Source organism: Macaca fascicularis, chromosome 13 (genome assembly GCF_037993035.2).
Source record: "Macaca fascicularis isolate 582-1 chromosome 13, T2T-MFA8v1.1".
In the NCBI taxonomy this organism is placed as follows: domain Eukaryota; kingdom Metazoa; phylum Chordata; class Mammalia; order Primates; family Cercopithecidae; genus Macaca; species Macaca fascicularis.
This window is the reverse complement of record NC_088387.1, coordinates 45,298,137-45,322,383: the sequence shown is the minus strand read 5'-3', so window position 1 is coordinate 45,322,383 and position 24,247 is coordinate 45,298,137.

The following is a 24,247-nucleotide window of genomic DNA, read 5'->3' as shown; positions in this document are numbered from 1 at the left end:
TTGGGGTTTCACCATGTTAGCCAGGATGGTCTCGATTTCCTGACCTTGTGATCGACCCACCAAGGCCTCCCAAAGTGCTGGGATTACAGGTGTGAGCCACCGCACCAGACCTGTTTTAATGTTTGCTGTTTTTGTTTTGTTTCATTTTCGTTTAGTTTTCATTTTTATTTATTTTGGAAATTTTTAGTTCATTTCACTAACTGTAGTAGCTGAGATACTATTTAAAATATTTAACAACCTATGTGACACAGATAGCAACACCTCAGGATGGTCTGAAGACATTTATTGTATCATGAGTACTAGCTGAATATCAGACATGGAACTTTTATATGCTATTTTATTGTTATCTCATTTTATGTTTCTTACATTTTCTTTTTATTCAACTTTGGAAGATACAGATTTTTTAATTATTATTTTTATTCTAATAAAATCATGGTTGAAAATTCTACATAAAAAAGTGAATTGACCTTATATTTCTGAAATTGTTAATTGCTTAAGAAATAGTATTCATTGACCTGTTTATATTTAAAATAAAGAAATGAACTCAATTAAATTTTTCCACATCTTTTATTTTCAAACCTACAGATTTTGTTGGTTTAATTTTTTATAATATTCAAATTTTATTTTTCTGTTTCTATGTGATTCAACATCTTATGTATTTAATATTTCAAATAATAAATATGCAGATTGATATGTAAAAATATTTTAAATCATTTTTAGCCTTAGTTTTAATTTCTATATGGAATTAAAACAGATAGAAACTAAAATATATCTGCCTCCTGCAATAATTTGTTTTCAAAATTGTGCTCTTACTCTACCTCCTGAGAGTTATGTTTATTTATCTTTGCCATAAATCATGTGTATGTGCATATTTTCTATCTTTGAGTCATTAATTATGTTTTTCACTCTTTGTCTCCAAAAGTTTAGATATTGCATCTCTTAGGTTATGCTACACTTTCTACTCTGATGTTATTAGAACTGTTGGATCTTAAACTGTGTGTTTGATGCAGGCTCAGTAACCCAGAAAACTAAAGCAAATTGATGAGAAAAGCATCTAGGAAGACGTAAAACAATCTGATTTTGAAATCTCCTTCTCTCTCTGATTCCTTTTCTATGCTGGATTATGCCATTCTGCTTTGCTAAGCACTATATGCAGGACAAAGACACACGTGATTATTTCTCTAATTTTCTGGCATATGGATAATATCCTTCTCTAGAAATTGTGCATTCCAGGTCACATTTTTTGTGTATGAAGAAAATCATTAGCAAATAAACAGAGTCCAGAGAGCCTTAATTTTAAACACAAACTAATCAGATTTCCATTTACGTTTTCTCATAAAGTTATTTTGTTAAATCAAAATATCTTATTACTTACTCATAGAACCAATGACTATGGGACATGCCCTGCTTTTCACAAAAATGTAACCTTACTTTGAGGATGAAAAAGGCAAAACCATGAGGAGAAATTCTCAGCAGGAATATTTAATGTCAGGCTAAGATTCAAGTTGCTTTAATAAAATTAAAGTTTCATGAGAAATTCACCAAAATATATTTTTAGGCTATTGTTTCTTTTAAAAATATTAACTAATTTATTGTTATGAATTAATGTACTAATTTAAAATTCTGTGTCTTATAAGAAGAAAACAAAGTGCAGATCTAAGTAATCTGCTTTGTTAAAAATGCTCAATTATATTGAAAACAAATTATAAATGCTTTTTAACCAACACGCCAAAAAAATGTTTATTTCCGTCTCAAGTTGCCTATGGATAAAGCATTCCTATTCAGATTCTGTGGCTGTGTCCAGCTTTATAAACTAAAAGCATTATAAATAGTTGATAATACTTTGTAGTTTTGTTATTTGAAAGATAAAGCAAAACTTTGTGTCAGTTGAAATAAGAAAGCTTAGTAAATGGAGTGAGGGCAATATTTTGAAACTAACAAATGATTATCAGGAGCAGTCCTGGAGGCCTATTAAAGTGGACAAGTGAGTACCTACATTTCACAACTCCATTCAAGGTAGCCAGCAAGAGGCACTGGGCTTATCCAAACAATGTTGATATTTATCTCCCAGTTAATGTATAGAATTATTTGGAATGTTATTAGAGTTCATTAGATTCCAGATCAAGTATACATAAATAATAGATGTAATGCTTGATATTATAAATTCATTACATGAAAATATTAATCTAAAGAGTCACTTGATATAGATATTCTAATTCATAGGTTAATATAAATTATTCTGAGATACATACACATGCACACACGCATGCAAACCTAATGTCAAAATGTCTCTGGGATTACACACTTAGAAGTTAGAAACATGGGATCTGGAATCATATAGATGTGGGTTTTGAAGTCTAACAATTTAACTTCAGTCATACTGTAATTTTTACAGATGTTCCACTTCAGTCAGCCACAGTTTCCTCATCGATAAAAATCAAGATGATAATACAAACTTACAGATTAATACAGATTTAAATGAGAAGTCACACACATACATATATATAGATATATATTCAAACCTGTGTCTTTCTGTACACCTTTACTATATCTACATTATAACTATAGCCATCTATCTCTCCAGCTATTTTTTCTTTTATCTGTATCTGAGCCTAGTATTCCATCACACAGAAACTGGCCCTAATATCTCAGGAAAGCAATATAAGTATAAAAAATAATAGAAAAAGGGGTAACTTCTTGCATTTTGAGTTTTAGAGGCCACAACACAGAGTAGAATGGAAAGAACTCATGGCAGACTCCAAGATGGCATCATCAACCACCTTTAATTACCATCAAAATAGAAACGACTCTCAAGGCTATGGAGAAAGGAGACATCAAAGAGATGAGGAGCGTTTGGGTCCTTTGAAGGGAACTCTAAACTCTCCCTCCTTGGTCATTCCCTGTGGAGATGACAAGCATAAGTTTATGAGAACGGAACACAGGGACTCTGGGCTTTTATCTCAGGTTGACCCCTAAAAAGAAAGTACCCAGAAAATAAATAGTATTTATAGAAGAATTTAGATAAGTATTTATAGAAGAGCAGGGCTTGGAGAGCATCACGTTTCCTTTAATATTGCACAGTATAGGAATAGAAGAATTCTTTTTTGTGTGCCTAACAGTGGCATAGAATTTATAGTCACTGAACCTGAAGGGCTGTTATTTGCCAGAATATGGAAAAATCCATCACTCCCCTGGGTAGATCCAAATGAAATAGCAGGTGGGGCAGTAGCTATATCAACAGTTGCCAAAAAGCAAAATGATATCAACAAATGGATATCCTCTTCTAATATCTTGCTCTTATCCCACCCTCTCAATTTGTGGGTACTATGTAAGGCCCCTTGGGAATCTGACATTGCCGAGGGAAAATGGGAGCTAGGAACCAAACTAAGTGAAATGAAGTCTTTTCATTCCCTAAGAATGCATGTTTGAAATTAGGTAAAGTTTTAGGTGAACAAACAAGCAAAACAAAACAAAAAACCTCCTGCACATCTGAGTTTGTGGACTGTTTTAATTAAGTATTTCATGAAGAGTTGCTAATCAAATACTATTTTGAACCAGGCCTGACTCTCATCATTTTCAAAACACTTGGTCTACTGTCTTTGAAATGTTTTACTTTCATTAAACTGTTCCATCAATCCTCTTATGAGATACAAATGAAGAAGAAAGCATGCCACATCTTACAGTCAATGTATTTTTAAACCAACTTCAAAGAGGGAGTGGTTAGATGTGCTTCAAAAGAAGCTTTCCTCCTTCTTTTTATTATATCAGTATCATTTTCTTTATTGAACATTTCATAGAGGAGTTCTGTTGTAGCAGCCACTCCTATTTGTCAGTTAGCACTATCAAAGGAGTTGTAGGAGGAGTGTAATTACCAAATAGTTCTAGCCTGGTGAAGTGGATAATGAGAAGTGCAGTGAACATGGATTTGGAGTATGTATGTGTGTGCGTATGTGTGAACCAGCATTTAGATTCTCTTTATTATTCCCATGCTTAACAAACAAGTCTATGTTTTGAAAAGTACTGCAGAGAAGGGATCTAATTTTAGCAAAGTGGGGAGGGGATGTCTGCCTGAACTGAATAGTGAGAGAGCCTCTCAAAAATAAATCTATGGCAGACATTGAATCATGCAGACACTAAAGAATTTTTTAAGAATCAGGTTTACCAAGCATTCAAGAGATAGTCAGTGTTTTTCCACATCTATAAGGACATTGAATCTCAAACCATTGCATCCCAATAGTGCATTCAAATCTTAAAGAAAAATCCAGTACTATATTTTACACATTCATTTCAGCTGAAAACAATTTTCTTTTGTCTGTCATTAATGCATATTTTCAGCGGAAGAAATAATGGTAAAATAGAACAGAAAATTTTTTGATGACACAAATAGCATGTGTTATATTGTCTTCTCTGAATTCTTCATTAGTTCTAAGTGCTTCATCAAGAAATTTAAGACTCAATATACTTCAAAAGAATGCGAGCAAATTTGTTTATACTGGTTTGCCTTTGACTTGATACCTGTTGGTAACGATCATATCTATAAAGTGGCACACCTTTGTGCCTGAGCTCTTTCATTTCCAAGATTCTTACACAAAGTCTGGTCATACCGCCACAGTCTAGTGACTGTAAGCCTCAACAAATCACAGCACAAATCAAGTGCATTTTATTGATGTCAGTAACCAGGAACACCACCAAAATGCTTGGGCATATATAATCTTGTCTTTCCTGTATTAATTGTAATCCAAGAAGTTTGAATATGCATTTTCCCATCATTATTTAAAAGTGTTAAATAGTCCCTCTTCATTATACATTGTGTCTATCAACTGTATGTACACATATTTCTTCTGGGTGTAAGTACAGAGGAAAGTAAAGAGAATTTTGAGTAAGCCAAATAGATATAGAAAATAGAAAATCTGTACCAAAAGCAAGAGGAAATAATCAGTAGTGACAAAGTAGAAGAAAAGATCATCAGCGTTTTGCAGAGAGAGATTAATACGGGGTCCCAAAAAGAGATTTGAATCCCATAGCTCAATTGCATGCCTCCAGAAAAATGGAGCCTCTGATGGGCTCTACTAATTGTAATTAAATCACAATAGAACATAATAAATCAAATAGTAAACTGAGGTAGCAAAAGCTGCAAACAAGTCTTTATAGTAAACATGAGTAATACTGAGTGGGCACTTTGTGCTGAACACAGTTTGAAGGTCCTCACATAAAGACCAACTCAAATGTCAAACCTGCTGTTTAAGTGGGTGTCATCATGATCTTTATTTCACAGATAATGTAACCTATTTTCTGGCCAAAGTCAGAAAATGATTGTCCAAAGTTATGTAACAAATAAGAGGTTTTGAATTCAGAGAGGGGATTTTAACTCAGTCAATTGGATTCCAGAGCCTACCAGCTCTTAACCTACACAAAATAAAAGCTAATTACTTCTGTATAACTCTAACCTGGTAGCAGGAAGAATATGGGCTGACAAGTAAACCACAGTCTTATTGTTGACTCTGATTTGGTGCTAGTTGACTGGAAACCTCATAGAAGACACTCAGGTTGACACTGGATCACCAACCTGGGTGAAAATCAGAAATAAGCCAAAAACATCCTGCCCTCAGTAGTAAGTCAGACTCAGTAAGGATAATCAGATGATCAAACTCATTAAAATAATAGACAATTTCTATTTTTTAAAAAGGAATTTTTTATACATCTTTAGTTACTATATTTGAGAAAAAAGTAATTAAAAATAGTCTAGAAAATGAGACAATGCAAAAATACCGACCTATGGAAGTCCTCATATAACTACTGATGATGCTCCATCGCCACACTGCACTCCCAGTGTTCCTCTTGAGGTAACTCCTTGGCTAGCTGCTGTTCCTTACCTGATAAAATGACTCTAGTAGACATTCGTCATTTTGAAGAGTCCCTAATTTATTGCATAATTTCTAATTCTGGAAAATTTCCAACTTTTTATAGTTTGGATGGGAAGCAGAGCTTCACCTCGCACGAGTGAAGCTGTCACTCTTCTAGTCATATGGCCAATCGGAAGTTCACTAAGGATGAAGTTCCTTATTGTCAATCAAGGGAGCAATGGCATAGAACAGATGAACTTCTTTTTTGACCTTCAGATGCTTCATTGATTCATGCCTATTTTCCAATCTTGCCCTTCAGCCTTCCCTCAAATCTGTTAGCTCCTGTTATCTCTCCAATAGTTTTCCTAATTGATTGATTTCCTATTATTTACAATAGAAGGCTTTGTCATTGATTCAGTAATCAAACCTCTCAATCTGTATTTAACATGAAGGTTTCATGCCTATACAGTGTTATGGTGGTTTTCCACAAAGTTGCTCAGGCATGCTGGTGCCTGTGCCTATATATGCTCTTCCAAATACCCATCGAATACTGGAAGCCTCATTTTCCCCTGATGAGCAAAATCCATCACCATAGCCATGCATCCTTTTCATCGTATTCCACTGGTGACATGATGTGATTGAAATAGCAATATGGGTCTCTGTGCTTCTGGCTTAAAAATAGTGCGTGCGTGTGTGTGTGTGTGTGTGTGTGTGTGTGTGTGTGTCTTAAAGAAAAGGAACTTCCCCTGGGTATTAAAACAATAGAAAACTAATTGCAAACTCATTTAATTGTTGTCATTAAAATATACTGTAACCTCCACTTAAGCAGATGAGGAAATATAGACTCTGAGGTGTTTGAGTTTGGAACTCAACACTGTTGTCAGTGCTATCCCATAAAGATTTTTCTCTATGTCAAGACTGAAGCTGGAGGCCGAGCGCGGTGGCTCACGCCTGTAATCCCAGCACTTTGGGAGGCCGAGGGGGGTGGATCACGAGGTTAGGAGATCAAGACCATCCTGGCCAACATGGTGAAACCCCGTCTCTACTGAAAATACAAAAAATAAAAAAATTAGCAGGGCATGGTGGCGGGCACCTGTACTCCCAGCTTCTAGGGAGGCTAAGGCAGGAGAATGGCGTTAACCCGGGAGGCGGTGGAGCTTGCAGTGAGCGGAGATCGCGCCACTGCACTCCAGCCTGGGGGACAGAGCCAGACTCTGTCTCAAAAAAAAAAAAAAAAAAAAAAAAAGAATGAAGCTGGAAAAGACAGACTCTGCAAACCACTTAACTGTTGGACTAAGAAGTTCATGGAAAAAAGCACCCCTTTTCTTTCTAAGGGTAGAGGAGCCCTTAAAGCTCAAATCAGCTGTATGGGAATGGTCACTCAATAGCTAGCCCCTCCCCATCTCCTATTATTATTTTTAAAAATTATTATTATTATACTTTAAGTTCTAGGGTACATGTGCATCCTATTCTTGACTGAATGAAGAACAGCCAAGTCAAGGAAGGTTTATTCCACGAGGCTGGGTTCAGCATTTTTTTTTTTTTTTTTTTTTTGAGACGGAGTCTCGCTCTGTCGCCCAGGCTGGAGTGCAGTGGCACATCTCAACTCACTGCAAGCTCCACCTGCCGGGTTCAAACGATTCTCCTACCTTAGCCTCCCGAGTACTTGGGATTACTGGAGCCCACCACCACGTCCAGCTAATTTTTGTAATTTTAATAGAGACAGGGTTTCACTACATTGGCCAGGCTGGTCTTGAAGTCCTGATCTCAGGTGATCCACTCTCTTCGGCCTCTCAAAGTGTTGGGATTACAGGCGTGAGCCACTGCACCCGGCCGGGTTCAGCTTCCTTAAGGGTCTGAGTGTAAAAGACATTGCTGGGGTGACTGGACTCTGAGTGTTAAACAGGGACCCTTTCTTCACCTTAGACCATAACTGTCCTTGGTCCTGTTTCCTAAATTTAGGAGCAAAACTTCAGTAAGCCTCTGAAGAGGCACAAACGGTGCTCAGAGGAGATGGTAGCTCCATTGGCCGAGGGAATCGTCTCTCTCACTCTCTAGCCAGTTTGACTCAATTTTAAATAGCCTAGCCTTTATAGAGAGTCTGAGCAAAAAAAAAAAAAAAAAAAAAAAAAAAAAAAAAACACATGGAATAAACTGGACACCTTAACTGACCTTCCCAGCAAGCGAGTGACCCAGAGAGACCTGTTGAAGCTTTCTACATGCCCAGCCTTCCTCATCCAGAACAGGGGGAGGGTCGCCTAGAGATTTTCTGGAAACCTTATCACCAAGTTGTGTCTAATGGATCTATATCAATTATTTGAGCACATTTTTTTTCCTTTAATAATTTCTTACATTTTTTTAATGAAAATTTTTCCTTTTTAAAAAAATTTGACTGGCTTGCGTTTTCATGTGCTAACTCCAACTAAAAAGCTTGAAAGTCTCCTGTGCTGTATTCATGATATCTATGTATGTTTATAAATGTTTATGTTGAAAAGCAGCATATAATTATTAAATGAATCATTACTTTCTGTTCATTTCATTATTTTAAATTTCTTTCAGAAATTTTATTAAGTGTGATATCAAACTGACTTTTTATGAATCTTCGCATTTGTCAAAAAATCAATTTCACATACCTAATGAAACTTGTGTTTAAATGATAAACAATTGAATGCTGATTTCTCAATAGTTGAATTGTTGGGTTTATTATATTAAAACAATATTTATGACTGTGTTTAAAAGAAAATACACCATTTAATTATATTAGTACTTTATTGCTTATTTAGTATCACTTGATGCTAGTATTTACAATTATCTCTAATTTAACCAATTTTAATGTTTAAGAGATTATTTTTCAGAAATACTGCATAGGTGCTGTTTTTCATGAACTCTTGCATATACAAGCTTATCTCTGTAAATGAAAGACACCTTGACTGAATACAGTGAAACTGGATTAGTATGTTCTTTTTAAATGTTACAGTGCATTACTTTAATTTTGTTTGATATTTGAGGTTTAGAAGAAAAGTTAAGGGCCAATTTAATGTTTATTTATTGTAATCAATTTATTTTTTGACTTAGCTATTTGTAGGCTAGTTTTGTTTTTTCTTCTGCTTGTTGTTAATAGTTTTTTTTTTAAGCAAACATACCTTGGTATCTATTTTATTGTTTATATATTTTTTCTGAAGTGCAGTGATTTCTTTTTTATCTGGCCATATAGAGTTAGCAAAAGTTTTCCTCTCTTTTATGTTCCATTTTTGCTTTTGTGTTTTGTTCTTCTTCAACAAACACTAATAATTTTTATTTTGACTCTGATTTTTGTGCTGTATACTGTCATTTTCTTCATTATTCAAGTCTTTTTGTGCCTATATTTGAAGCTTAAGAGATTTTCTTATATAGAACCATCTATATTCAATTATTCATATCACATGTTATGTTTTTGAGTCTCATCTAGATTATCATTGCATTTTAAAATTTCCAACTTTCATATAACCATCATTTTTATTTTTATATCAGGCGCTTAAAAATTTTTAGTTTGTTTCTTTTTCATCTCAATCTGTTATTCTATTTGGAGTTCTGCTTTTTCTTTCCCCCCAGCCCCATTGAAGCCATGTCTTTTCACATGGTATGTGGGATTTCATGCAACTTCCTGACATTTTCTTCTAGATTCTGCATTATTTTCAGTGGTACACTTTCTTTTTATTCTTTACAATGTGTTTTCCCTTTCATTTACTTTGAAGGTTTTTTTATATATTTATTTACGTAGAGGTGTTTATAGTGTTCTCTGATGGTAGTTTGTATTTCTGTGGGATTAGCAGTGATATGCCCTTTATCATTTTTTATTGCATCTATTTGATTCTTCTCTCTTTTTATACAGACCTTGCATTGCTTTCATTTTCCTTCCTTCCTTCCTTCCCTCCTCCTCCTTTTCTTTCTTTCTTTCTTTCTTTCTTTCTCTTTCTTTGTTTCTCTTTCTTTCTTTCTTTCTTTCTCTTTCTTTCTTTCTTTCTTTCTTTTTTCTTTCTTTCTCTCTCTCTCCTTCCTTCCTTCCTTCCTTCCTTCCTTCCTTCCTTCCTTCCTTCCTTCCTTCCTTCCTTCCTTCCTTCCTTCCTCCTTCCTTTCTCTCTGTCTCTCTCTCTTTCTTTTTCTTTTATTTTTTGTTTGAGGCAAGATCTCAGTCCATCATCCAGGATGGAGTGCAGAGGTGCAATCAGGGCTAATTGCAGCGTGCACTTCCCTGCCTCAGGTGATTCTCCCACCTTGACCACCTGAGTAGCTGGGACTAAAGACACATGCCACCACGCTGGCTTTTTCTTTTCTCTTTATTTATTTTTGTACAAGATGGGGTTTAGCCATCTTGAACCCAGGCTGGTCTAGAACTCCTGGGCTCAAGTGATCCCCCTGCCTCGGCCTCCCAAAGTGCTGGGATTACTAGCAGGACTCACTGCGTCTGGCTTGCTTTCATTCTTTTAACTAATTTTAAAGCAAGATGATATATATTGATACTGAAATTTGATAAAAACAGTGTGACTAGATTATCTTCAAGTTCACTTTTTTTCTCTTTGTTGAGTAGAAGGACCTCCTGTTCCAATCCATAGCTGAAGGGCTGCTAATGCATATAGCTTCCACTCTCATTTTCGGTTCCTAGTATGTTTTCAAAACTGAAAGGTGTAATTGACTCATTTCCTCATTATCTAGCTGTTGTCTGGAGCCATGAACCAATGTAGGACATAAAATACACTTTTCAGCATGTGCTGCTACTAGGATTTTTTTCTCTATCTGGGAAACCTACTACATTTTACTCCTACCATATACCATCTTGATAGAATCAGCATGGGCTCAGTCAAGAGCTTACATGCATGTGTGTGCCTGTGTATGCATGCATCCACCCATCACACAGAGAATAGGGGACTTCAGATGGGAATACTTTTCTCCTCAGTTTATAGAGTTATAATGGAAGTTCAAACAAAGAATATTGTGTGGTGCTCCAGTTGTCACAGGTCATGTAATTATAGATGTCTGATAATCCTCGTTTTTAATCTTTTTTTGTATGTCTGTATTTATGGTTAAGACTGCATTTAAGGTAATTTACCAAGCTCAAGTTTGAACCAAAGTATCCCCTTGCCTTTATAATATATATACTCCTCAAACCTCAAACCAGAGGCAAAAAAAAAAAAAGAAAAAAGAAAAGAAAAAATGAAAGAAAATGATTTACGCTGAAGCTAATGAAGCTTAAGCTTGGAGGCTCTTCATTACCTGGGCCCCCACCGGGGTCCTTACTGAGGAAACTAAAATCTGTTCAGATGGTCACTCCAAAATAGGATATTTTAATTGTAAATTACTAAGACCACTGTGTCTTTCCACCTGGATTTCTCCTACGTAACACACCTTCCCTGTCGTATAGTTTTGGAGTGGCTGTGGGCAATTTTGGAATGTGGCTAATGGGAAATTGACTTGGGGATACAAGGCTAGTAAGGAAGTTTACTCTGGGTTTATTGGGACCTGTTTATATGATTTTTGATACTTCTTTATTCAATTTAATTGTCAGTTACTGTCTTAGTACATAAATGGCTTCCAGGAATACTCCTACTGCCCCAAGGACTAACTCTTCTCCGACCTTTCACTTGAGGATAGCAGTGAAAAACTGATAATAAGTATAGTCAGTTTAAAAAAAGTATCTAAGTTTAGTCACTTCCCAGAAACACTTGATAGAGGTTTTCATAAATGTGATAGCAATCCTAAAGTTTACAGAACATTACCATAAAGAATGTGAAGCTAAAATAAGCATTTTTATACCATAAAATTTTTGACCAATCAAATTAGAGAAAGATCAATTTGTCTATTTTCTTTATGAAAATATAAATTATTGTCACATGAATAGCTGATCACAGAGTGAGCAGCCTAAAATATAGAAATTCTACTTTAAAGGTAAAAATAATCATTTTTGTGTGTGAAAGTGATGGTTTTTTCAGATTTTTATAAGTTTATGCTGCTTTTTCCTCATTTGAAATCAGTAAGCATTTAGGCACCTCATTTTGTATTCACATATTTGTATTTTTAAAGGAGGCGCTCCCTTCACACACACGCACAAAAATGGAGTAAACATGTCACACTACCTAGATCCACTCCTGCACCAAGAGTTGGTCCCAAACAAAATCAGAAAAAAAATAAAATAATGAAATTATTAGCAACATGTTGAGATAAAAGTGCACATGAAACATGTACTTCAAAGCTGAGCTTTATCAGAAGACAATGAAACATAAGACAAATAAATATAAGTAGTCTTATTTGTATATGGGTTTATGTCTCTAAGCTAAAGTAAATCATACTTTTATTTATCATTAATTATTTTCTTCTCACAGCCAAATCAGAATGTAAATGATGCAATTGAAATAATGCACTGTAGGTATCCCACTGCTGGAGAACCAGATGCAGTGTTATCCGCAACAAACAAAACGGTATATTGCACACAATAGGGATTTATCAGATTAGGCTTCTGGGCAAGGTGAAACAAGGTGACTTGCTTCAAGAAGAAAGATACTTTTGTCTCCTATTGTACTATTTTAAAACAGCATTGCTTTCTGTGGTGAATCAGATAATGTTGTACCTATTATAACTTTTATTTTTGTCAAGTTATTATAATAAAACAAAAACCTCAAGCATCAAAGACTCTATTTCCATGCAAATCTTCCTAGTAATAAAAGATGAGCAAAGAAAAATTTAAAAAAACTTTCTGTAAGGAGCAGACTTCAAATTAAATAGCATTTAAACAATTCTCATTAACTCTGAAATCTTTTTTGCATTTGTTCTTAATTGTTCTAAACAAGGAATTCTCTTAAATATACGTGGGTGCATCTTCTTTCAGCTACTCTTCCTTTTTAGGACTTATTTCATCTCTGAAATCAAAGAAGTATGTTAAAACTGCAAACAAAGTTGGTTTTTAATTAGGATGTTGGCAATTAGTTCACTCATTTATATCTCATTTTCTATCTTGGCTGGTTTTAATTTGCATATATCTTCAAATTACCTTTCTAAGGTAAATACTGCATTCTTTCCTACTCCCTTATAGATCACTCACAAAATTATGTTAGTACAGTAAAATAATTGTTATTATAATTAAATAGAAATCTTAGTCACATCATAGTTGGATAACTCAATTTTTAGTTGTGAAGATCACAGAATAATCCATTACTAAAGATGGGTTTTATGAACTTCGTGGGCAAAAAGTAATATCTACTTCTTATTTGGCAGAATAGTAGAGCATTTTTGTGGATACCAGAACCTCTTATTCTAAGAAAAGTAGGGTACGATAACTTGGTTATTTGAATTAGAAAGAAAGAAATTATAGAAATATTAAAAAGTAAAATTATACTTCTGTGATGGTTAATATTGAGTGTCAACTTGATTGAATTGAAGTATGTAAAGTTTTGTTCTGGGCGTGTCTGTGAGGATGCTTCCTGCCCTTGAACATCGGACTCCAAGTTCTTCAGCTTTTGGACTCCTGGACCTACACCAGTGGTTTGCCAAAGGCTGTCGGGCCTTCAGGCACAGACTGAAGGCTGCACTGCTGGCTTCCCTACTTTTGAGGTTTTGAGACTCTGACTGGCTTCCTAGCTCTCACTTCATGATCATGTGAGTCAATACTCCTTAATAAACTCTTCTTCATATATACATCTATCCTATTAGTCCCGTCCCTCTAGAGAAGCCTGACCAATACAACTTCCAAAAAGAAATATATTTTCTAGATCTGTCACCAAAGTGGGCTAGCAGAAGCTGGCTCAACGAGAGCTCTGGTGGGTTCCCCAGGCCCTGGATACTGGTCTCTGACACACTATTCTCCATGGAGAGTGGATCACTCTATGTCCCTGCACCAGAAATGTCAGAGTGTTCTTGGAATATTATGGTAGTTCCAGAAAGAATAATAATCACAAGATGTTTGGTGTCAGTGAGGAAAGAACAAAGGATCTGTGCTGGAGCAGCCCCATGGCCCTACTCTGACAATTTTAGCAACATATTATTGAAAACGGGAGTGAACAATTTAAACTTCTGAAAAGCTATAATGATGCTCCAAAAAGAGGCATTAAAATGAAGTATACAAAGTGACATTAGATGGCTGGGCATCATCCTCTGAAACACCCATGAAGGGCGCCTTTCAAACTTGTGCTGTGTTCATCCACCAAGGTGTCGGTGTTGGAGTTTGTATTTTGCTGCTGATCACATTTCTGGTGACATTTTGATTCCTTGAACACATTTCAAAATGTCGTATAGAAAGCCTGTCCAGGCAACTGTTTTGCTGGCTCTCCCTTTCGTAGTGTTCTGCTTGTCAAATTATATGTGACAGTAACTATATATTATTAAATGAAAGTTAAATTGAGGCAGAACCATACAATACACACTTCACTGCCTATGTTACCACATGAGATAACACAACAAAATGCCCTTCAATATGGTTATTTTTATGTCATAGTTTACAAAGCCCTTCTACATGCATGATAGGATTTGACTTTGCAACAGCCTGGGAAAGAGGGTACGAATAATAGCCTAATTATCTCTATTTACAATAAAATAAGAATCTAAGTGTATAAACATTAAATCTGGCTAGGTGCAGCAGCTTATGCCTATAATCTCAGCACTTTGGGAGGCCAAAGTAGGACGATTGTTTGATTCCAGGAGTTTGAAATCAACCTGGGCAACATAGGGAGATCCTATCTCTACAGAAAATTACAAAAATTAGCCAGGTGTGTAGGCGTGTGTCTCAGCTACATGAGAGGCTGAGGTCGGGGGATGGCTTGACCCTGGGTGGTCAAGTCTGCAGTGAGCAGTGATCACACCACTGTACTCCAGCCTGGTTGACAGAGTGACACTCTGTTTCAATAAATAAATACATAAAATAAATATAAAATATTAGAGGGTTATATAACTCAGGAATGCTAGCGAAGAGATTTAAATTTAGGTATGTTGATGCCGAGCCTGTGTTGTTTCCATGAAACAAATGCAAAATGCTACGAGGTTTTCCAGCAAATACTTTTTTTCCATTTAGTCATGGATTAAAACACATATACTAAATATATTAAAAACATGTGTATTCTAAGATTTCTTAATTCAGAAGAAAGGGACAGTATGGTTCCCTAAACACAGCCTGGTACCAAATTACTAAAAGACGTTGAACTAACCTGTTTACTTCTCTCTGTTTGCATCTGCTAGCCTACTGCATGAGTGGAATAGACTATATGAATATAACTATTTCATTCAGCTCTAAAACAAATTCTCTGTGTATTTTATGTGTCAGACCAGTGGTTCTCAGCGCCATTTATTCTCTGACATCATCTAGATCAATGATGGGACCAGATAGAGAAATGGAAGAAAGAAGTACAAAATGAGTTCTCCAAGTATAAAATGAGGGCAGCTGTGGAGCTTCAGATATCTCAATAAACTCTAAAACATGATCGTTTATTAATAAAGGGTGACTCCTTTTTATTGATTTTGAGAAGTAACTCTTATCTCCATACTACTAATCCCCGCTGCTATATGTAGAAGTGATATTTGTCAGCAGAGATTTAAGGAACTTTATGCCAAGGCTGTAGAATTTTGCATTTCATTTTAAGCCATTTTTTAGAATCACATAGGTATAGGACCCTTCTGGTGCCAGGCTCACGTTCTTTCAGCTTGGCTCTGATTTCAGCCAGAGCCAAGTAGACACTTTCATGTGGGCTTTAACTCTCTGCTCAACAATGCTGATGTTTCTGGGCTCACTTTTTTGTTTTATTTATTTATTTATTTATTTATTTATTTATTTTTTGTCCCTGGGCTTCTCCAGACTATAGAAATGAATCACTGTCAAACAAACATGGAAACATTGAAGGTGGGACTTTTGCAGTGGAAGGCCATGGTAAGGGGATCAGTTCTCAAACAACAAAGGATGGATTGAAGGTAGAGAATACTTTTCCTAAACTATTCTTGGGAAGACAATTTTGAGGGGGTCACTGTATATTCCTCAAAATGTCCCAGTAGGGATCACACCTCAGTTTTCCCTTAAACCTTTAAAACGTACTTTATATTACGTTTTTCTCCTTTTACTCTCATATGTCCTACATACCTATTTCCTTGAACTACTTTCAATTAAAGAAAGTGAATACATGTCTTTGTTTTAGTTTCTCATTTTGGGTAACCCAAGCTAAGCTACTGTGGCCCTGACTTTATAGACTAACTGTAAAACTCGCTTTTAGCTCTGTTCATCAAGCTACACTTAGTATACAATTATGAAAAAGAATTATCCATCTTATTCCCTGCAAGCAATCTACTATCAATCTGGAATTTTTTTTTTGTATTTCAGCCTAAGGCCTGTTTTACTCTTAGTATCCATTTTCCAAAATACCCAATTCCTTTCTCTGAACTTTTAATTGATGTCTTGTTGGCCACGCCTGTAGGTCTACAGTGCCTCCTGAATTTAGCCTCATTTATATATGTGGCCCAGGGAATACTTCATAGGCAATCACAAACTGCGGATTAGTCAACGTATTTTCACAGACCAGCATCCAAGTGTTAGGGTGAAACCCCCTCCCCCAGCCCCAGTTCAGTGCCTTGTGCAAGGGTACAAGCATTCACTCCTAGAGCTTGAGTGGGTGTCCATTAGTGCAAATAGGGTGCCGATCTTTTGAGTATTTGGGCTCTGGGCATGAATTTCTTTTATTTACCCTGAATTGTATATAAGACTGAAAGACTGGTAAGGAACTGCACATTTATAACAGCTGTCAATTTTGGTAATTTAGAATGTTCTCTCAATTCCAGTGGCTTTGTGAGAAGAAAGATAAAAAGAAATAAGACCACTTATTTCCCTATGGGGTATCAAGAGAGGGTGGTGGCAGCAGGTGGATGATATTTTCTCTTCTTAGATTGCTTGGGAAAAAATATCTCAGTGGACATGAGGAAATCCAAGGCTAAATGAAAAATAATGGTGACTTTTAGAAGTCTGGAAACATCCAGGTTTTAGACATTTGAGAACACTTTGTAAGAAGCATAGAAAAAAATATAATGAGAAGTAAGAAAGGCTTCACAATTATGTATGCTATCACAATAGTTGCTTGGGCTTTGGACATCCAAAACTCAGAGATAAATAGGATTAGAGCAAAATTGGCTCTGATGCTAAAATTTAAAATTTATGAGAAATAAGAAGCAAAAGAGGAACACATTTAAATTGATCAAAATAAGTACCTTCATATGGTAAAAGAGGAAGGAGACCCGCTGGCAATTAGTTTGAAAGAAACTGGGGAGCATTAAAGAGAAATGGAAATTGGCTCTAAATAAATGAAGAGTTGAAAAAGAAGGACTTTCCTGGCCTTAAGATTTCAAAAGCTGGCAAAACATAGAGTTCAGGAAAGAACCACATGCCACATGATGTGGTGTTTCTTACTAGCTCCTCAAGGATACAATCTCCAATAGTACCAGCAGATCCCAGCTGGCTATCTTTTGAGAAGGGTTTTCTAACAGGAACAACTTGGAGACAATCAGCCTAAAGACAGAATCCCCAGACCGAAGCAATTCCACAGTAGGAGGCAGACATAGTAGCCTCCAAGGGAGAAACATGACAGCACAGAGTTGAGAAAGCCTTAGGATATTTCTAGGTATGAAAAAACAACAAGGACAGAAAACAAGGATTGTGGGACATTTAATATCATGACATTTGCTTGGAGAATTGCCTGTAATTGGCATGAAAATCTCCATATGCATAGAGATGGGATATTGTCTCTCTAGCCAAGGCTTATTACTCATCATCAAGGTACAAGAAACACAGGAGGTCAATTGAAAGTTTATATAGGAAATGGAGGTTTTAAATTTTGCCTACAGACATTGAAAGGAGGAAGTGATCTTCATACAGATTTAGGGGATGGACAATAAAGCCATGTCAATTTCTATATATTATACACACACAAAATAACAAGTGTATTTGACCTACTTTCTTAGAGAGAAGAGACAGTCTAAGTAGTGTATTTTGTTTTTAATCTTAGGATTTTGAAAGCACAGTGTCAAATTCATCTTTTGGTAAATTTCTCCTATTAAGTGTTACATTTAGAGGTATTGATTGATCTTTGCTAAAGCAGTATGGATTAGTTTATTGTTCATTAGTCAAGCTGAAAACAAACAAACACTATTTTTCTTTTCTCATTTTTTCTCTATCTACCACTTTTGTCTCAAAGAATACTAATTTCTTCTCTACTCTGATAATATTACTGTACTTGTACGTCTTACAGGATTGGATCTTGGGAGCATGAATTTGGTTAGGGAAATGATGTTTAAAACCTGGAAGCTTGGAATGTCACCTGTTATTACTCAGGAACTTTAGAAGATTGAAGCAGTTTTTATAGATGGAAAATTAGTTGCTGAAGAGTGCAACCCTGGAGAACAATTCACATGCCCTCTGGGATCCCAGGGAGATTCCTCTAATTGGGACGAAATCGAATTAGAAGATGAGGGAGATGGGATGCCTTGTCAATATTTTGTTTCTAAATTTATCTGTAGGGAGAAAGAAGGACACAATTAATTTTATTTTAGATTTAATTTATAAGTGGGAACTGAGTGGGCTCATTGATGGGAGAGGTGACATATTAGAATTTTATAGGGTGCAGATAAATTCAAGACATTATATATTTCCAGAGCTTTATTTTCGAGACTCATGCTCTCAACTGATGCACTTGGATAACCCTGTCTGGAGGACTCTATTTGGCAGCAGAAATTGTTATAATTTGAACAGGAGAGATTCAACAAGAGTATATGCTTTGGGGAAATTTAATAATCTATTTTGATAGATTTTAAATGATTTCAGGGCAAAAAATATATTCATAAAAATCCTTGAAGATCTGAGGGTTCATATCCATTTTCCTAAGCTCCCAGAGCAGTTGAAAGATTGAACAGTACTTTAAAAATATATTTTGCTAAGTGTTTCCCTTAATGGGAAGAGCCACACCACTGACTAATATCACCTGTACTTCCATTACTTTTGTTCCGAAGAAAGTTCAATGTTTCTCTACCTTGTCCATAACTCACAAAAAGAAACCTGAATTGATAATGAGGATATGTATTTGGACAAAATGTCGTATTCATTCCCTTTTGTTTATTTTTCTCTATTCTTCTAGGCAGGTAGTGTAGTGAAATATGTCCATAGTTGTTTCTGATGTAAGAGGTGTGGCCTAGGATGAACAGTTTTGATTGACTTTGCACAATAGAGTTGCTAGATTTAACAGATGAAAATACAGGACACACATGTGGACATATGTTTCCCTATTCCTCCTGCTAAGGAAAACAAAAATTCTTAGAAAATATTTATCAAACAAACATAAGAAACCTTTGAAGGACGGGAAGAAAAGGGACCTCGGGACCTAAGAAATGGCACAGGGGTAAATTGATTATCTTTTTCTTCCATATATCTCAGACTTGTGGTTGAAGAAGCTGGCAACCCAAAAATGCCTATGAATTTGGACAAAAAAAAAAAATGTTCCCCCACCAAAAACCTGTTATCTCTACAAAAATTCCAGAAAGAGCTATCCCAGTAAGACAAAAACACTTAGATGATGATGACTCTACTCTAACCAAACACCACAGAAAAAACTGTGCACCACACCCATCCAAACCAGAAAAGGCTTCGTGGGGAACCTAAACTTCTACCCTCACAAGGGCTGTAAGAAGCCACCTCAATACATTTGCTGGAGCAGTGTCAGAGAAGGCCAAGTAGGGAGCCAGGACTTTCTATCCTGTCAGCTATTAAGGAGGCTTCTCACCTCTATGGTATCAATGAAGATCATTTGGGGATCAGACTTCCACCCCATACAATGGTAATAAGGTACCTCTGTCTCTGTTGATGTGGTTTCAGAGGAGACCCAGTGGAGCGTCAAGAGTACCATTGCCTAGGGGTAATAAGGACACATTTGTAATGGTGTCAGTGGAGACCACATGGGAACTGGAACTCTCATCCTCACCCAACTGAAATGCACCCCTGTCCAGCAGTAATGAGAAATTGCTCCATCTTAGGTGTCAAAGGATGCCAAGTAGGGAAGCTAGACTTCCACCTCCACCTTGAAATAGTAAGCTACCCCCTTGCCAGAATGCTATAAAAGCCAACAAAAATAGAAGGCTTAGGTAAGATTCAGAGTCTTATAATACAAAAATATTCAGATTTCAATAGAAATTATCAATTATCATACCAAGAAATAGCAAAATCTCAAACTGAATGAAAAAAGAACAATGAATATATGTTAAGAGTAGGAGATGTTAGACGTTTCTGATGATTTTATAGAACCCATGATAAAAATGCCTCAAGGAGAAATTACAAACATAATTGAAACAAATAAAAAATAAAGGGTCTTAACAATGAAATAGAAAGTTTCAGCAAAGAAGGTGAAAATATAAAGAAGAATCAAATGGAAATTTTAGAACTGAAAACTGAAGTTAAAAGATCAATAGATGAACTTAAAAGTAGAATGAAAGGAAGAAAACAAGGTAAAAAAATCGGTAAACTAGAAGACAGAAACAGAAATTAATCTGAACCATACAGAGAAAATATTTTAAAAAGGAACAAAAATAGTATCTTGCAGAAATGTGGGATTATAACAATATGTTGTGTCATTGATGCTCCAGAAGGAGAGATGAAAGCACAATTTAGGAAAATAATCAAAGAAATAATGACTGAAAAATTCCCTAATTTTGTAAGAGACATAAACATAAAAATTCAAATATCTGAGTAAACCCAAAACACGGTAAATCTGAAGAAATTAATGTCAAGGGCTATCTTCTGAATGTTTGTGTCTCCCCATAATTCATATTTTGAAATCAATCACCAATGGGATGGTATTCAGAGGTTGGACTTCTGAAAGGTGATTAGATCATGAAGGCAAAGCCCTCATAAAAGGGATTGGTGCCCTTATGAAAGAGGCCTGAGAGCTGCCTTGTTTCTTCTCCCATGTAAGAACACAGCAAGAAGGCATCATCTATGTAACAGAAAATGGGCCCTCACCAGATACTGAGCATGCAAGTGCCCTGATCTTAGACTCATTTCTGTCTCAAAAATTGTGAAAAAAAATTTTGTTGTTTATAAGCTGGTCAGTCTGAGGTAATTTGTTATAGCAACTTGAGTGTACTAAGATACCAAGACACATTACAATGAAATCTCTAAAAGGCAAAGAATAAATTTTGAAAGCAGAGATAAATAAAAGACACATTACCTATATGGCTAAAACAAGTTAAGTTACAGTGGACTTATCATCAGAACTGTAGAGGCCAGAAGGAAATCACAACGTATTTTATATGTTGAAAGAAAAGAACTGTCAACCCAGAATCCTATACATGGCAAAAATATCATTCAGAAATGAAGGATAATGAAAAACATTCTTAATAATGAAAATCTAAAATAATTTATAACCAGCAGACCTAGACTGAAAGAGTAACTAAAGGAATTTCTCTAAACAGAACAGATAAATTAAAAGAAAACATACTGAAATGTTAGGAAGATATAAAATAATATGCAAAAATATGAATTAATATAACAAACATTCTTCTATGTGTTTTCTAAATTATATTTGATGCTTGAGGAAAAAGTGTAGGACATGGTCTGATGTGGTTCTAAGTAACTGTAGAGGAAAACATTTAAAACAATTATATTTGAACAAGAAAGGTAAAAATATGTAAAGGGAGGCAAGTTTTCTATACTTCAATTAAATTTGTAAATAGCAACACCAGCAGACTGTGATAAGTCATTTGTATATAATGTCATAACTATAGCAAACACTACAAATAGATGTTAAAAAAGATACACTCAAAAACACTATAAATAAATCAAAATGAAATTTTAAAAATTCTAATGATGTCTGAGAAGACAAAAAGAAAAAAATAAAAATACAGAGAACAAATACAAAGCAAAATATGAAATAAATATTTAAGCCCTAATATACGTATAATTACAGTAATATAAATGGTCTAAGTATGCAAATTAAAAAATATATTAGCATTATTATGTTTTGAGATGGGGTTTCACTCTTGTTGCCCAGACTAGAATTCAATGGCACAATCCCAGCTCACTGTAACCTCTGCCTCCTGGGTTCAAGCGATTCTCCTGCCTCAGCTTCCCAAGTAGCTGGAATCAACACACCAAGCTAATTTTGTATTTTTAGTAGAGACGGGGTTTCATCATGTTGGTCAGGCTGGTCTTTGACTCCTGACCTTAGGTGATCTGCCCACCTCGGCCTCCCAAAGTGCTGGGATTACAGGCGTGAGCCACTGCGCCCAATCATTTAAAAAAAAATATTGACAGAGTGCATTAAAAAACTTGACACAGCAATATGCTCTCTACAAGAAAGTTATTTTAAATATAACTATAGAGTCAGTTTGAAAGTAAAACTACTAAACAACAAATATAAACAGTAATCGATAATCAATAACACACAGTAATCTATAGTACACAGAAATGGCTATGTTAATATTAACAAAGTAGCTGTCAGAGCAAAGAAAATTACCAGAGACAGAGATGAACATTATTTAATGATAACAGGGTCAGTCTACCAAGAACACATAGCCATCATATATGGACCTACACAAAAAACAAGCTACAAAACTTGTGAGGCAAAAACTGATTGAACTAAAAGGAGAAACAGACAGATACATAATTATACTTGTAGACTTCAATATTCCTCTCTCAACAATTGATAAAATGACCAGATAGAAAATTGGCGAGAGTATAGAATAAGTCAATAATATAATCAACCAACAGAGTTTTATCAACATTTATAAAATGCTCTACCCAAAAACAGAGAATGCTCATTATTTTCAAGAGTCCTTTGAACATATACCAAGAGAGACTACATCCTGAAACTTAAAAAGGTATGTCAACAAATGTAAAATAATTGAATTTAATAACAGAAACAACAGGAAAATTACAAACACTTGGAAATTAAACAAGGCACACTTCTAAATGATCCATGAGTCAAAGTTGAAATGTCAAGGGAAATAAAAAATATATACATTAAACTGAATAAAAATAAAAACACAACGTATCTTAATTTTTAGGATACAGTTAAAGCAGTACTAAAAGGGTAATTTATAGCACAAAATATATATGTTATAAAAGAAAAAATCTCAAATAATCTGAGTTCATACATCAAGAATATTAAAAAGAGAAAAATATACCCAAAGCAAGCAGAAGAAAGGAAATAAAGATCAGCAACCAATGAATTTGAAAACAATGATAAAGTGATAGAGAAAAATCCCATAAATAAAGAGCTTGCTCTTTGAAAAGAACAATAAAATACACAAAACTCTAGTAAGACTGCAGAAAAATAAGAGAGGTCGTAAATTACTAACATTAGGAATAAAACAGAGATAATCACTACAGACTCCGAAGTTATCAGAAAAGCTTATAAGGGAATAGGATAAACAACTATAGGCACAGAAATTTGACAATGTAGGTGGAACGGACAATTCCTTGAAAACCGTAAACTACCACAACTCATCTAATATAAAATACATAATTTGAAGATAATATGTAATTTTAAAAATTCCCAAACAGAAATTATGAGGCTCAGATGTATTCGCTGGACAATTCTATAAAACATCTAAAGAAAAAAATAACCTATCTGATATTTGACAATGCCAAAAAAATGAGCAATAGTGGAAGAATTCCCTATTCAATAAATGGTGCTGGGATAGCTGGTTAGCCATATGTAGAAGAATGAAACTAGACTCCTACATTTCACAAATAAAAATTAACTCAAAGTGGAGTAAAGATTTAAATATAAGACCTCAAACTATACAAATACTAAAAGAAAACCTAGGAAATACCTTTCTCAACATAGGCATTGGCAAAGAAGTTTTGGTTAAGTCCCCAAAAGCATTGACAACAAAAACAAAAATAGACAAGTGGGACCTAATTAAAACAAAGAGCTTCTGCAGAGCAAAAGAAACTATCAGCAGAATAAACATGGAACCTACATAATGGAAGAAAATATTTGCAAACTATTCATTGAACGAAAGTGTAATGTTGAGAATCCATAAGGAAGTTAAATAAATCAACAAACAATGAACAAAAAACACAACTGAAAAATGGGCAAAGGACATGAACATGCACTTCTCAAAAGAAGACATAGTTTGTCAACAAACATGAAAAAGTACTCATCATCACTAAATATCAGAGAAGTGCACATCAAAGCCACAATAAGATACCATCTCATTCTAGTCAGAATGGCTATTACTAAAAATTCAATAAAATAAAAGATTCTGACAAGGCTGTAGAGAAAAGAGGATACTTACACACTTTTGATGGGAAGGTAAATTAGTTCAGCAACTGTGGAAAGAAGTTTGGAGATTTCTCAAAGTGCTGGAAAGAGAGCTAGCATTTATCCCACCAATCTCATTACTGAGTATATCCACAA